Source organism: Nanorana parkeri, unplaced genomic scaffold, assembly GCF_000935625.1.
Source record: "Nanorana parkeri isolate BGI_ZX_2015 unplaced genomic scaffold, ASM93562v1 scaffold22, whole genome shotgun sequence".
NCBI classification, from domain to species: Eukaryota; Metazoa; Chordata; class Amphibia; order Anura; family Dicroglossidae; genus Nanorana; species Nanorana parkeri.
In genome coordinates, this window is record NW_017306290.1 from 3,000,800 (window position 1) to 3,017,320 (window position 16,521).

Here is a 16,521-nt window from a genome sequence, read left to right on the forward strand (position 1 = left end):
TGCTGAGCATGTTCGGCCGACCCGAAGCCACCCGATGTATGGCTGATTTCAGCCGATATACGGCTGAAATCAGCCGTACCAGCCTGCAGTGAATAGCCGAACAGCGTTTGGCTCACTTCGCTTTAGGTCGGTCATTCACTCGGCTCCCTACGTCAGCTTGTGAATAGACCCCATGGTTTTCTTAAAGGATAAGAGCTCAGTAAATGTGTCTTCCATTAATATCCTCCTTCAGACCTCAGTAAGAAAATCTTCCATAAGCCCCCTACCACTTTGTCAATTGTATGGTTTTGGGTTGTGAGGGTGCAGGGTAGTGCACCCTGGTAAATTCAGACCAAAGTACCCCATACAAGTGTTATAGAAATTACTGTACAGAATAATAGAAGTCCCAATTGAGCACTTCAGTGTATTAATTATAGTAGGTTTTGTCTTATGTAAGACACAAGTAATTGCAAAACTAATGGTGTTATTATAATTTTATTTAGGTTTATTAGTTTTTAACTGTTTTGTGTATTTTTTCCTGTGTAAAATCATTATTTTCTTTTCAGATATAGGTGCATTCATGACATTGGTGTCATTAAGCGTTAAGGAAACTGTTTAGGAAACTGATAGGCAACTGTTTCCTATCAGATTTTCTCTCTCTAAAGGTGGCCATACACTTTACAACCATCGCAAGACCTTAGTCTTGCGATGGTTGTAAAGTAATTTAAAAAATTTAAGATCTGCCCATCTTGGACAGGCAGATCGTACTTGCGATCATCGCAAGCCCGCCCCCCTGAGGGGCGGCCTTCCGATGACCACAATGCTGAACAGGCAGTGTGCGCTGAGCACATCGGCCCGTTCGGCATTTGTCTCCCGAGCACCTTTCAAACCAGCCAAAAATCGTAAGATTTTTGGCTGGTTTTCTAGCGTGCTCCTTAGACAAAAGACGTGCGACCGTACAGTAGAACAGTAAAACAGTAGAAAGGCATCATGGCACACTCACAAACCAGCATGTAAAACAACTTGTCTCACCACTAAGGTTAATAACAGAGGTGCAGCGACGCATGGGGTTTCTCAGCTGCCATTGGGATGTGTGGGATCCCTTGTGTGTTTCTGTGCATTTAAGGAGGCCGGGCTTCCTCCTGACAAACCTGCACCCAATTCGAAATCTTCTGCCCCCATGTGCTCCAAGATGGAGACTCTCATAGTTTAGAGTTAGGACCGCACTATAAGAGGTGCCTTGGCGCGGCTTTCACATTTTCTGCAGAAGACGTGTATCCAAACCTCTGTTATTAACCTTAGTGGTGAGACAAGTTGTTTTACATGCTGTTTTGTGAGTGTGCCATGATGCCTTTCTACTGTTTTACTGTTCAAAGCCCATTTCGTGTGCACCTTACTGTATAACTGGTGACAAATTGTTGAGTGCGTTTGTCATTTGTTTTGCTCGTACAGTAGAAACGGCCGCACCTCTTCATTCACACTGCTCGATTCTCGTACGATCGTGGGATTTCCCGTGATTCTCGTACGAGAATCTAGCAGTGTATGGGCACCTTTATTGAAATGTTTTATGAAGCCATACAGTGCAGACAAAGCTTTTTCTACTGAGCCCAGCTTTTGATCAGCAAAGCAGTTAAATTTAGTCTGCCAAACAAATTTGCAAAATATGTCTACCTGACTAAAAAGCAAAATACATATTTTTAGTGTTTAGTCCTCAACCTAAAAATACAGAAAAATACAGAAAATATGTACGAAAATATATATTCCCTTCAAAGTGTACATATCTTTCTAGGAGCTCATAGCACATATGGTAGCATGCTCTTACTATGTGAGGCAGCACTTTACTTGGCATTACAGTTCTGTCCTTATTAAGTTGTTGAGTTATAATTTTCACTCTGATTAAAGTGAACCTGTAACAGCAAGCATAACCAGTTAAAAGCAGGCACAGAGAGAACCATAGCCATACCTTTTGTATGTTCTTAATTGTTGGGAATTGGCCTTTAGAAGTCCAGCTGTGCAGTTGATATAAATAAAATATTGTACAACACTATATTCATGTGTCCTTGCTTGCATTTATTAGATGTATTGAATGTCCTTGACTGATACATTAGACACTTGCATACATAAAGCTGAATAGGGCACTCAGCAGCTTTCACTTTAAGAAGTCACAGGGTGCAAAAAAAACCCCCCACCAGTCTAATTATGTCTTTTTTTTTATTACACCTAGTTTCTTATCTTCATTGCCACTTTAGAATTCTCTTTCTCTAGACAGAAGCATGTTATAATAAAGAGTTGTACGTCCAGAATAGCCCTTTTCTAACCAGAAAACATCTCTTATTTGTGCACACAATACTATGGTGGATTATTTTCCAACTAAACTCTTACATCTATTTTTCAGTTCTGTATAGTTGCAGAAAGTTTCAATACTAAACAAAACATTGAACGGTCACTGCATGTTAATGTGAGCTACAAGTTTATCCTTCAGAATATATTTAAGAAAAATATTATATTTTAACCAAAGTCAAGCATGCACCAAATCTGTTAAAATATAAAGATAAAACACAGTGAAGCAATACAGTGCAAAAAACACAGTGGTAATAAGACTGACCTTTCTATTTACACCTGATCTTTCACTCCTCGATATGTAGCTTGTACTAAACTCACAGCATTCCACGGAAGTGATTTTTCTTCCTCTGTCCAAATGAACTTTTAGTACCTTGACCAATCAGTTATGGCATCATCAAAGTCCAACCCCTTTCCTATAATTACAGTCCCTGAGCATTAAAGTGACACTAAACTCAGAAGTTAAATCTTAAAAATGCATTCAAGTACCCTAACTATTAACAGAAATGTAGCTTATTTGTGTATCACATGTATCAGCTGTAGATCCTCAAACCATCTCTGAATTCGGGGCAGTTCACACCATAAACAGTGCGTTCCAGAGCAGTCAGCTGCTGGAACACACTGTATCGCATCTTCCTGCGTTCAGGGGCAGGAGGGGGCACAGGATCACACTGCGGGCAGGGAGTGTGGATGCGGCGCAATTGAGTTAAATGCACCGCCACACCCCCTCCTGCCCCTGAACGCAGGAAGGCAGCCGGGATTCAATACAGTGCGTTTCAGCAGCTGACAGCTCTGGAATGCACTGTTTATGGTGTTAACAAGCCCTTCATGCTGACACTGACCTTCGTTCTGGAGGGTTGCTACATTTGTTCCCCATGGTCTGTAAGTTTAGTGTCACTTGAACTAATGAGCTTTTAACGCATTCTGTAGTAGACACATAGGGTTTGATTTGCTAAATGAAAATAGGTTGTTCTCTTTTGTCAGCAAATTTGTACTTTACGGGGGAAGTTTAGTGAATGAGCTGAAGCTCTGCTGACATCCATCACCCAATCATGTGTAAATATACTTTTTATTTATTTTTCTTGCACCTTATTGGCATTCTATTCCTTGCAAATAGATTTTTACACACAGCTAACACACCATAAGTACTGTATCTGTCTTGATATCCTGCTTTTATTGGCAGACAGAAATGTAATAAAATTACCACTCCTCTTTTTGTGTTGTTTCTGAAATCAGAACCAGTAACCAGGTCCCCCTAAGAATCATTTTTTTTTCACTTTTGCTATAGGATGTACCACAGCAAAGGTGACATTTTAAAAAGAAAAACACAATTTGCTGCTAAATGACATTTTCCTGCTGGATTAATTGTTTTGGGTAAAAAACTGCATGGGGACCCCCAAATCCCATTGATAAGGGTCTGGTATGTATTTTGGGGTCCCCATCTAGTTTTTAACCAAAATAATGGAAGCCATATGGGAAATGTCTTTTAGCAGTAAATGTTTTCTTTTCTTTCTAAAATGTCACTTTTGCTTGTGTACATCCTATAGGTGCACCAAATCACAGGCAGGTTTAGGGCATCGTCCAAGCCTGTTATCTAAAGGAATTTTGTAATTTTTAATGTTGCCCTTTAAGCCTTATTAAAAGACGGGCTGTGTCTGGTTTTCTATGCCCTCTGTTTCACAATCCTTTGCCTGTTAGCCTTGAGAAAGGAAATAATGATTTTCAAGATTTGCCTACTATTGACTTCAAAGGTGTTCACAAGTTCGCAATTTGCAGATTTTTACAGAATAGGCCTACGAATTGAACCCAAACAGATTCGCCCAGTACTAATAATTCCAGCTCAGACAACAAATTTGCTACGGGAAAAGGTTTCTTGCTCATAAAAATTACTTTATGTTCTTAAAGCTCATTTCTTCCTTGCATTTGGGTGTTTGGCCATTTCCTTGCAAATAAGTAACCCAGCATATGTAAAAATAAAAGAAATGAAGCTCTCACTGCAATAATAACCTCCTCTCTGGTGCAGATAGGCTTGGAGCCAGGGAAGAGAAAAGTAAAAGCGTAGGGCCTACATGACAGGGGTGTGAGGGGGAACCCGGTTATGGAGGGATTGAGAAGTAAGGTAGGGGAGGGTCACTTACTTGATTGAGTGGAAGACATCTGCGAGGAGAGGCTTCGGAAGGTGGTCAGTGAGGAGGGGAAAGCAGGTCCAGTCAGAGATCTGCAGACGTGAGGTGAGCTTCCCTCCTCCATGTGGTGGGGTCCACTGATTGCGACCACGAGTAGTAGTGACCAGTATGGGTCTGTAGTCAAATAATATTGTCCCCTTTATATGTGGCCACATATAAAAGGTTATGTCCATAGTGCCTTCAAATACCTGAAACCTTTTTCATATGGCTTGGTTATTGCTTATTATTATTTGTACTGGTGTTGTTAATAAAAGGCTGCTGTGGCCATTTGAACTCCACCCCTGTGTATTAGTATTATTGGTTAAGCAGGGGGAGGATGGGGTTGAAGATGAATGGATAAGGTTTTGAGGGTACTGGGGACCTCTGAACTACCTTGGTCATGTCCCCTGCAGACTCAGCTCGTCTGTGATCCCGTGTCAGTCCTCTTCTAGGTTTAATGATGCTTATTGGGACATTAAAGTAAGGTGGATGAGGCTGGAGAAAAGAATATGAGAATAAAAGTTTTTGCCCACTGCAACTTTCACCTTTCAATTTATTGAAAAATAAAAACACTCATATTGGTCACTATGGACAACATCAAAGACATATGTTCTCTGAATGCAACATGTGACCTGTCTTTATTCTGAAAGGAGAAACTATTCACTTGTAGTGTCAAAAGTAATTCTGTTACTGTCATTGCTGCCCCATAGACAGTGAAAAAGGTAGACCTGCAAGTAATGGCATATAATGTCATTTTAATTTTACTCTCTAATGGATGTTTGTTAGTAACTGAATTATTGATCATGACATATTTCATGTAAAAATGTCAGCTCAGGTGTACCCATCACTGCAAGACAAGACACATAGAGCGCCTCCATTGCATAAAAACTTTTTAAATAAACAAATAAAAAATGGTATAAAGGTACTCACAAAGGACGAAAGAAGATCATTGATTAATACTCTCTTGAACCAAAATCTGCTGGCGCGGTGTTTGATTCTGTCAGGTGTACCCATGTCTATGCTCCCTTAGAAAAGCAAAAAGTCAGGGCGTGGCCTGAACATGGTGGCGAGCAGACACGGGTAAGGGGAGCTCCATAGAGTGAAGAAGCGTTTATTACAGTCGACCGTACCAGACCCCACTGCACCCTATGTCTAGGGGGAGTAAGAAGTCGCGGACCCCCCGCGCACCCCCCCGCCCCCGTGTGCAGGCAAGATTCAGAGGCATCGGCCAGATGGACCCCCCCCGCTTCCCCCGCAGCATCCCTACCCGATCCGATGATGGAGCTGGCGGCCCGGTTCTCGCCGGAAGCACCGCAGACTGCCGGTGGATCGGGCCTAACGGACGCTGCAGACATGCGCGCTATACTGGTGGCGCTGCCGACGAAAGAGGACATGCAGGCCATGATCTCACAGTTGACGTCCTCACTGCGCTCAGATCTGGCAGAAGTCAGAGCCGGGGTTACCCAGCACGCCACCCGCATAGAGGCCCTAGAGGAGGCGGATCATGCTCTGTATTCCCGGGTCTCCCTCCTGGAAGACTCCCTCGCACAACAGAGGGCCCAAATCACTCAATTTCAACTCCGGTTGGAGGACTCTGAAAATCGTAACCGTCGCAATAACCTGCGGTTACGGGGGATTCCGGAGGCCACTGGAGGGGCAGATCTCAGGGCAGCAGTTGCCGCCATTTTTTATGGCCTCCTAGATAAGCCCCCAACGGCTGAGATTGAACTTGACAGGGTGCATAGGACCCTTGGTCCGAGAGGGGCTGACCCAAACAGGCCCAGAGACGTCCTCTGTCGAGCGCATTTCTTCAACATCAAGGAGGAGATCCTGCGCAGAGCGTGGAGGCAGGGCGCAGTAGACTTTGATGGGGTAGATGTCCAGATCCTACCAGATGTATGCCCTCAAACGCTGTACCGCAGGCGCCTCCTAAAACCGCTCACCGACCTACTACAATCAAGAAGGATTACCTATGGTTGGGGCTTCCCATTCTCCAGTTGTTTGGTTGAAATGTTACTCTTAATCCTTTTAGTGGGTCATAGTAGTTGTTGCAGTTGGGCAGTGGGAGCCACGTGGTACACTGAGATGTTATATGCTGCTTCTGACTCACTCTGTCCGCTGCTGTGTTTAACCTTTTCCCCCAGGTTACGAGGCGTTTCCTCTCCGGATCGGAGGTGACCCACAGGAACGCCTGCATCGTGTGTGTTTTCTTTTTCCACTTCTTTTCTCACACGGAGGTCAGACGCGCTCTCACCTTCCGTGTGACCAGTGTCTTCTCTCTTTCTCTTTCCTTCCCCCCTTGTACGTCAGTTCGTCTGTCTCTGTGTCTAAGTGTGTCTCCCTTTGGGTGACAGTGTATGTCCGGCTCGTAGACGACACAGGTTAAGTCTCTAAAGGCTGCATCCCAGGCCAGTGCTGTACCGATGCCTCAGACCAGCTCATCGGTTCGATCGGAAACCTCCCCCATACACGGCCTGAGGCTCTACTTGATAGGTAATGTAGAATGTGCTCTGATTTGGGGGTGCCCTTAAATTACTGATGAACAACTGAATCTTAAATAAGTGTCGGGTTTATTTACAAATAGGGATATACATACATATTACAATTAAGGGAATTTGAAAGGGGAATTGGGGATAGGAATTGAGGTTAAGGATCCTACAGCTAGCTACACCATTCTCTCTCTCTCATTCACACAAGCCATGGGTTTTTCTCTGTTCTTCGGACACGCCTCTCCAGCAGGTCTCAGCGAATCACATTCTTGATTGCAGAGTTCAGAAAGACTTGTCTTGTCCAAAGGTCTTGCTTGTCAGCTAGGTTAGTGTCACACAGGAAGAAGGTTCCATCACATGCCCCTGCCCCCATCCCAGCATATATGCCTTGCTGACACAGGTGAGGGCAGTAAATACCAGCAGGGGGTCGGGCTTGCCCCAGGACATGACAGTCCAGCAGATCTCCTTTGATCAGTGTCCAGCCCCAAGAACCCTTTGATGGTCTTCATTTGCATATCAAACAGCACGGGCAGCTCACGATATTAAGGAACCTTTCCATCAAAGATGTATCATAGATGTCAATTATTTTAGCTTCCAACATGTAAGCAAGAATATTTGTGATGCCGCCTGTCACTGTTACTACATTTAATGTTCGGGGCCTCCATACCCCAGAAAAAAGGTAGAGCCTGCTGAACGAAATGTGGAGGTCCAAGACCCATGTCACGTTCTTTCAGGAGACCCACTTTAAGGGTGAACAGATACCCAAATTAGGTAACCATCGTTACCCTACATCCTATCATGCTCCCTCGCCTGACTCGAAATCTAGGGGGGTGAGCATTGTCCTTGCCAAATCCATTATGTGGAAATACACAGATCTTTATGCAGACCCGGAGGGAAGAGTGTTGATGGTAAAGGGAGACATGCAGGGACACAGCGTGACCCTCGTCACGCTCTATGCCCCTAACTCTGGGCAGGTACGCTTCCTAGAGTCTTTCTGGCCCCAGCTAGTGCTGTTCGCAGAGGGACTCTGGATTCTGGGAGGGGATTTTAACCTAGTGTTGGACCCCCTCCTGGACTCAACCAGGGGGTTGTCGCAGATCACACATGCCCAGAGAAAAAGAGTCAAGAGATCGATGTTCGATCTTCAGCTTGTGGACCCCTGGCGAATCAGTGAACCCGCAGGCCGGGACTATACTCACTTCTCGGCACCCCACCAATCCTATTCTCGCATAGACTTTTTCCTAATGCAACATGTGGCGCTGCCCCTGATCACCAAGGTATCCATTGGTACCTCCTCCCTCTCAGACCACTCCCCAGTCCACATGGGGTGAATATAGGGGAGAGCATCCGCTCTCCATTTACCCGGCGTTTAAATGACTCCCTATTACAAGATGTAGCAGACCTTGCAGCGCTTAAGACAGAGTTAGCCAACTACTTTAGGGAAAATGACTCCCCCACTCAGAAACCGCTCACCCTGTGGGAGGCACATAAGTGTGTAATAAGGGGATACCTGATAAAGCTGGGGACACATCGCAAACGCCAACGTATGAAGAGAATAGAGGAGCTCTATGAACAGTTGAGGAGTCTGGAACTCCGACACAAGGCAGCCTTAGATAGGGAGACCTTAGCCTCTCTGAAAAAAACCCGAGCGGAACTAAATGATCTGCTGCTGGACAGGGTGAAGGCCCAGTTGATTAGGACACGCCGAACGTTCTACGAATTCGGTAATAAACCCGGGAAGCTCTTGGCCACAGCCTTAAGGGACAGGCGTTCGAGGACCTACATACCCTGCATTCGTCCCCAGGGAGGACAAACACTATCCAGATCAGCAGACATAGCACGCCAATTCCACTCCTTTTTTACCGAGCTATACAACCTACACCATGCCACAGGCCTGACTGACCCCGAAGCACAGTTACAGGCGATCAGAGCATACGTGACAGACTCGGGTATGCCTCTGATGGGATGTTCCCTAGAACATCCCATCTCTGTGATGGAGTTTGAGGAGGCCCTAAAAGCTATGAAGCCTGGTAAAGCCCCCGGTCCCGATGGTTTTACCCTCACCTATTACAAGACTTTACGCGATCTCCTCAGTAGCCGTTTCACGGGGGCCTTCAACTCCATCCTTAAGGGCAATACGTTACCTAATGATTCCCTCCGCGCTCAGATAACGCTCATTCTGAAAGAAGGGAAGGACCCATCTCAGTGTGCTAGTTATAGGCCCATTATCGCTGCTAAATGTCGACCTCAAGCTGTTTACCCGTATACTAGCCTCTCGTATGCTCCCCCTCCTGGAGGACCTCATTGGACAGGACCAGGTGGGATTTGTCCCGGGTCGCGAGGCCCGGGACAACACCATCAAAACCCTGAATGTGATCCACATAGCCCGATCCACGTCACAGCCCCTTCTCCTGCTGTCACTTGACGCGGAGAAGGCCTTTGACAGGGTGAATTGGGCATTCCTTAGAGAGGTTTTGGAGTATATTGGGCTGGGGGGTCGGCATGAGGCAGTGGATTAAAGCCCTGTACTTAAATCCAGCGGCTGTAGTGCGGGTAAACGAAACCTTATCTGAATCGTTTCACATATCTAATGGCACTCGCCAGGGTTGCCCTCTCACTCTCATTTTCATACTCACTCTGGAACCGCTCCTCAGGGCCATCCAGGCCTCCCCGGACATTAGGGGGCTAGACTGCGGTGGCAGACAACACAAAGTTGCGGCTTATGCCTATGATCTGCTGCATTATGTCTCGACCCCTGAGGTCTCTCTACCAAATATACTACAGGCCATGAAAGTTTACGGTCAACTGACGGACTTCAAACTAAATTGGAGCAAATCGGAAGCGGTAAACGTCTCCCTCCCTGATAGCCGGGTTGTAACACTGAAGGAATTGTTCCGTTTTAGATGGGCAGACACATGCATCAAGTACCTGGGGGTTTTCATACCCGCGGACATCCGTAAGACGTTCTCCCTAAACTTTCTTCTGCTCCGAAAGCAGGTCCTCCCGGACTTAGCTTCTTGGGACCGACCCACGTTTACCTGGCTAGGACGCAACAACATTCTAAAAATGACTGTCATGCCTCGATTATTGTACCTCCTTCAAACGCTACCCATTGTAGTCCCGACCACGTTTCTACGCCAGCTGCGCTCCCGTTTCCTCGCCTTTCTATGGATGAACAAACGGGCCCGCCTAAGACATCAGCTCTTGTCCAGATCTAGGGGGGTGGGTGGACTTGGCTTTCCCGACCCGGTGATGTACTACAAAGCGGCGCACCTATCCGTGGTGGTTGACTGGTACTGCAACTTCCGTCATAAGCTATGGGTGACCCTAGAACAGCTGGACTGTGGGATACCCTTACAGAATGCCCCTTGGATCTTTCCCAAGATGCCACTGACCCACTGGTCTAACCCCCTGGTCCGAGCCACAATGCAAGCAGTAAGCAGGGTGCTGCCTTTGGTAGGTATCTCCCCCCAGCCATCACCCCTCGTGCCTTTGACGGGACACCCGCACTTTCCTCCGGGTCTGCATAACCCACTGGCAACTGAGCTGGCAGCCACGGCCTTTACGAGGCTATACCAGTTTCAAGAGCTGGGGCAGTGGATGTCTATGTCCCAGATACAGGGAGTCCATGACCCGCCATTACGGATATGGAGCGCCTTGCAGATACGCCACTATCTGTGCACCTCGAAGGCGGGGACCCCCCCGCTGAGACGGCAAACAGAATTTGAAACAATGTGCGAGCAGGCGGAACCAGTGAGACACATGTTATCCTTCCTAATGGACAGCCTCCGTAGCCCACCGGACCTTCCTCCTCCTTATTTCGTCATGGGCCTTGGACCTAGGGATTTAATTTAGCCCGGCACAAGTGGACCGCATGCTACACGTTGCACTAAAATCCTCCGTGGCTAATAGATGCCAAGAAGCTGGCTACATGCTGGAGGTGCGGGGAGGAGGAAGGTTCGCTACTACATATCTTATGGGAATGTTCCGGGGTTGCATCCTTCTGGTCCCAAATTGCGGACCTGGTGACGCAGATTACAGGCATGTCAATACCGTTCACACCAGCTTTATACCTCCTTCACCTGGCCCCAATTTCACGGAAAGCTTACCAGCGTTCTCTACTGATTCACATGCTCAATGCTGCTCGGGGCTGTGTCCCAGCCCTGTGGAGGCAGACCCGACCGCCGTCAGTGGGGATGTGGGTGAGTCGGATGGAGGAGATCAAATTGATGGGGGATTTGACTTCCTCGATGCGCGGGTCCGCACACAAGCTCGTGGCGACCTGGGCGGGATGGTACCAATTTAGGGACTCGCCGGAATGCGCACAGCTTTGTCAGGAATGACCCTCGGGTAATGTCAATACCCAGGGGGCGATGATGCGACACTGGGCGTAGGGTCTGGTGGAGGAGCGAGAGGGCGGGCGGCCGCTGGCTGGAGTCTCGAGCCGAGCATTTTGTCACCTTTGTTGTGTTATGTTTTGTCTTGTGTCTATCCTGTCTTGTGTGTACTCCACAATCATTTATGTGTATGTGTTCTGAATATATCTATAAAAAGTCTAAGGGGTTGTGGTTCGGAGGGATGGGCAGATCCGAGGTGTAAGATGGATGAGACTGCACCAGCCCGGTAACGGCTATGCTAGTTTGGTTGATTTTGTTGTCGTTATGTACATATATGCAGCCTCCGGGCCAATGGATCTCTGTCTTCTGTATCATACCCCTGTACTTATAAATAAAGAATATTAAAAAAAAAAAGAAAAGAAAAAAGTCACATTGGGAAAAATGAGACAGCTAAAAAAAACTGGGATATGTATGCCATACTACTGTCTAATCTCTTCTTCTCTGTGTTTATAGCAAGTTATGTAGGGACACTTTAAAATATTTGTGCACACAGAGATTGCAAATAGCCCATTAATGTTTGTTATACAGTATATGGAGAAAACGCAATTGTTGCTATGTTTTATTTATTTTTATCATCTGAAAAATTAGATACATTGTCATACTTCACATCTGCCATTAGCATTAAATTAAGCTGAATAGGGCGCGGCCAGCAGCTGTATGTGAGCGGACATGTGGTGAAGGAGCTCTCCCGCATTTCTTCCTGAAAGTTAACCGCTGGGGTTTCTTGTACCCATCTCTCCTGCACTGGTCGCCTGCCTAGGTGCTGCTGTCCCCTACGCTCCGTTTTCGGGACATTTGCCCTCGTACTGTGGCCGGGGGATGTCGAAGAAGAAGGAGGGTAAGGGCCTTCCCCCCGTGATCCAAGATGGCGGCGCTCTGCACACGCTCCCCACCCCTAGCAAGCAGACAGGGCAGAGATACAGCGCTTTGTCCGCCACCCTGACACCCCTGCTGGACGCAGTGGCTCTCCTATTCAGCGGACAGGGCCCCACGCAGGGAATTGATGCCGGACCCGGTGCAGTCCTCAGCCTCTGATTCGGATGGGCCGGACGCCATCTTGGCCGCAGTGAGTACTACTCCTAAACCCAGCAAGGGCCCCAAAATGTCTAAAGCTAAAGTCAAGACAGCTGAACCCACTATTGCTGACGTCCTCTCGGCTGTACAGCTCTGTAACTCCACATTAACCTCTCTCACAGGAGAGGTGCATGGGATGAGAGCTGATATCACCTTTATACGCCATGATTTACAGAAAGTGAGGGAACGTACCTCTGCCCTGGAAGGAAGGGTTAGTGACCTGGAGGACTCTACCTCCCCCCTGGTCGCTGAGGTTAAAACGGCATTGCATGACATATCTGCAAATAAGTTGAAGAATGATGACATTGAAAACCGGCTGCACCGCAATAACATCCGGGCTGTCGGTATACCAGAGCGTGCGGAAGGGGCCAATGCTACTGATTTTATTGAATCCTGGTTGTGCGAAGTCTTTGGGAAGGACTACCTGTCCCCGCTATTTGCTGTGGAAAGGGCCCACAGGGTTCCCTCTCGCCCCCTGCCGCCAGGAAACCCGCCTAGACCCCTGCTGATCTGGCTGCTCAACTACCGGGATAAGGAGCGTATCCTGCGGAAGGCACGGGATCTTGGAGAGATCTCTCTGGCGGGCTCTAAGGTTATGCTGTTCCCAGATTTCTCCCAAGAGGTGCAACGGCGCAGAGGGAAATTCCATGAAGTTAAGAAGCGTCTCCAGCACTTACACCTGTCTTACTCCATGCTATACCCAGCGAGGCTTCGCGTGGTCGCTAATGGTGAAACACAGTTTTTTGATACCCCTGCACAAGCTTCGACCTGGCTGGATAAGTTTGACCGTCGCTGTGCTTCAGCTAACACCTGAACACTTGGATTAGCCCCCCCACGAGCCTATTGTTTTGATCCGTGGTACGGATGCTTGACTGTATCTACTGTCACGGGGCCTGGAACTCCCCGTCTCTCTATTGTTGGCGCCACCGCACTGGAAGGAGTCCCTATGGTTTTCTTGTTCCAGGATACCTCCAGTGGTACGGACTGTTGCCACCTTACCCTGAAGGTTCCCCCGCTTAGACGTTATTACTACAGTTTTTGGTTTACTGTTTCAATTACACCTGATTTTTTTTTCTCTTCTCTTTTTTCTGTTTTTGTTTTCTCCCCAACCCATCTTCGACAAGCTTCACTGTGCCCAGCCGCACCTCCGAGCTGTTTACATGCCTGGTCTCGGATATGTATATTTACATATAGTTGCTCCTTATTGTCATGTGATATGTCTTGCCTATGTCTGAGAGCTTAGTAACGCTGGTCTCCTGGAATGTGAGAGGTCTGGGAGATGCTGCAATGTGTCACTCTGTTTTTGACTGTGCCCTTCGTGCTAAGCCATCTATCATCTGTCTGCAGGAGACGCATTTGACTATGGACACTACTGATGCTTTAAGCAGACGTTTTTGTCAGGCAGCCTATCATTCCTGTTACTCCTCTTATTCTAGAGGGGTTTCCATTCTCGTCCATAGGAACCTGCCCTTCTCCTGTACACAGATAAAGGTGGACACAGTGGGACGTTATGTGTTTCTGTACTGTAAAATCCTAGAGCTAACCTGTGTTATTGCATCTGTTTACATTCCACCGCCATTCTCCAGTGCTGTGCTTAAGGACTTAGCTCATTTCTTAGCGGATAAGCTACCAATCCCTGTCCTAGTGATAGGAGACTTTAATGGGGTCCTGAACACTAGCCTGGACAGGTTCCCCTCCCGGTTGGCAACTGACACGCCACTCATAACTCCCCTCAGCAAGCTCTGCATAGAGCTGGGGCTGGTGGATTTGTGGCGTATCTCCCACCCCACAGATTTACAATACACCTGCCACTCTAAATCACATGGCTCCCTTTCGCGGATTGATCTTGCCCTGGGCACCTCGGAAATGTTTTCCTATGTTAAATCGGTTGATATTCACCCGAGGTTCCTCTCGGATCATTCCATGCTCACTGTTCAATTGCGCCTAGGCGGCCGTAGGTCCATGCTCCCTTGGCACTTGCACCCGTTTTGGCTGACGTTATTTAAGGATCACACGGCATTGGAGAGTGACGTTGGGTTTTTCTTGTCTGTGAATATTCCCTCTGCGACTGTTGGTGTGGTTTGGGATACGCTGAAGGCGTACCTTAGGGGTACCTTCCTCAAGAATGTTAGTGCTATTAAGTCCAAGACTAGGCGGGACCTGTCTGTGGCCCGTCAACTGGTTGCTGACAGTGAAAGGACCTATGTGGCAGACCCTACGACTTGTACGGAGACTGCATGGCTAACCGCACAAGATTCCCTGAATGCTCTGTTGGAAACACAGGCCCAGAATAAATTATTTTTTACGAAGCGGGTCTTCTGGGCGGAGGGGGATGCAACAGGTAAACTTTTTGCTCAGGTGGCTAGAGCCCTCTAGTCATATCGGCGCTATCTCTGACTCTTTGGGGGTAACCCATTCGAGCCGGGACATGGTGTCCGAAATTTTCCGTACATTCTATGCATCCCTGTATCAAACTAAGGCTAGATATTCTGACTCTGAGCTGTCTGCCTACAAAACGTTTCCCTCCCATCTCTGTCACCTGCTGACAGAAAGGATCTGGAGGCCCCCCTTACGCTGGAGGAACTGGAGGTGGCGCTGGCTAGCTTCCCCATGGTAAGACTCCTGGTCCAGACGGGTTACCTGTTGAGGTGTATAAAACTTACCCTAAGGCTCTCCTACCCACACTCCTAGAGGTGTATAACGACGCCTTTTCCTCTGGCTCACTGCCGAACACGATGTATGAAGCTACCATAGTGGTGATCCCCAAAAAACATAAAAACCCGTTGCTACCAGAATCATATCGACCTATTTCCCTATTGAATGCCGATATTAAGATTCTGGCCAAAGTGCTTGCACTGAGGCTGTCCCGGAAAATGACATCGGTGATTCACCCGGATCAATCCGGCTTTATGCCCAATAAATCCACCGCCATTAACATCCGTAGAGTGTTTCTGAACATGCAAGTCCCCACTGATAATACGGGCAACAGGGCTTTCGACAGTGTGGAGTGGCGCTATCTGTGGGCGGTGCTGGGGGCCTTTGGCTTTGGTCCCAACTACTGCAGATGGGTGAGCCTGCTGTATCATCACCCCACTGCTATGACTCCCTGTCCTCTGCCTTTACTTTACAGAGGGGCACCAGGCAGGGGTGCCCTTTGTCGCCCTTATTGTTTGCCCTGGCTATTGAGCCCCTGGCTGCCTTGGTCAGACATTCAACGGATGTGATAGGCTTCCAACGGAGCGCGTTAGAGGAGAAGATAGTTCTTTATGCTGATGACACATTGTTGTTCCTGGCGGACACGGTGTCCTCCCTGACCAGTGTTATGTCCCTATTTTCGGAATTTGCTACCTACTCAGGCCTGGTGGTTAACTGGGATAAATCTAACCTTCTCCCGTTGGATCCTCTGTGTGCTCCACTGGATGCTACAATGCCGCACTTACAAGTGCAGTCTACCATTACTTACCTAGGTATCCAGGCATCCGCTTTCCCGAGCGACTATCTTACTCTGAACTTGCACCCCCTTCTGGGGAGATTTAAAACTCAACGCAAATCCTGGGTCGAGTTACCACTGTCGGTGGCCGGTAGAGCGAATTTGATTAAGATGGTCTGGATGCCTCAACTACTGTATGTGCTTCATAACTCCCCTCTTTGGATCCCTAAAAAAATGTTTCGACTTATAGATAGTATATTTAGAGAATTGGTCTGGAAACTAAAACCCTCTAGACTGCGTCTTGATGTTCTACAGCGGCCGAAGACGGCTGGGGGGCTGGCCCTCCCTTGTCCCTGGGTCTTCTTTCTAGCCTCACAGCTGCAACACTTTACAGGCTGGGCGGCTGAGGAGCATCAACCGCCGTCCTACCATATCCTTCTCCATCTATTCCGGGGGTTAAGCCCTTTACTTTATCTAGATAGTGATCTCTACAGTAAAACTTATTCTATCTACCCTACCTTGAAGCTGATGGGACAGGTCTGAGATGCGGCTAAGCTAGCACTAGGCATTGGTGCCCTGACCAGACATACGCCGATATGGCAAAATGGCCGCCTGCCAGAGCTCCTCCCTCCCCAGGGCACCGTTGA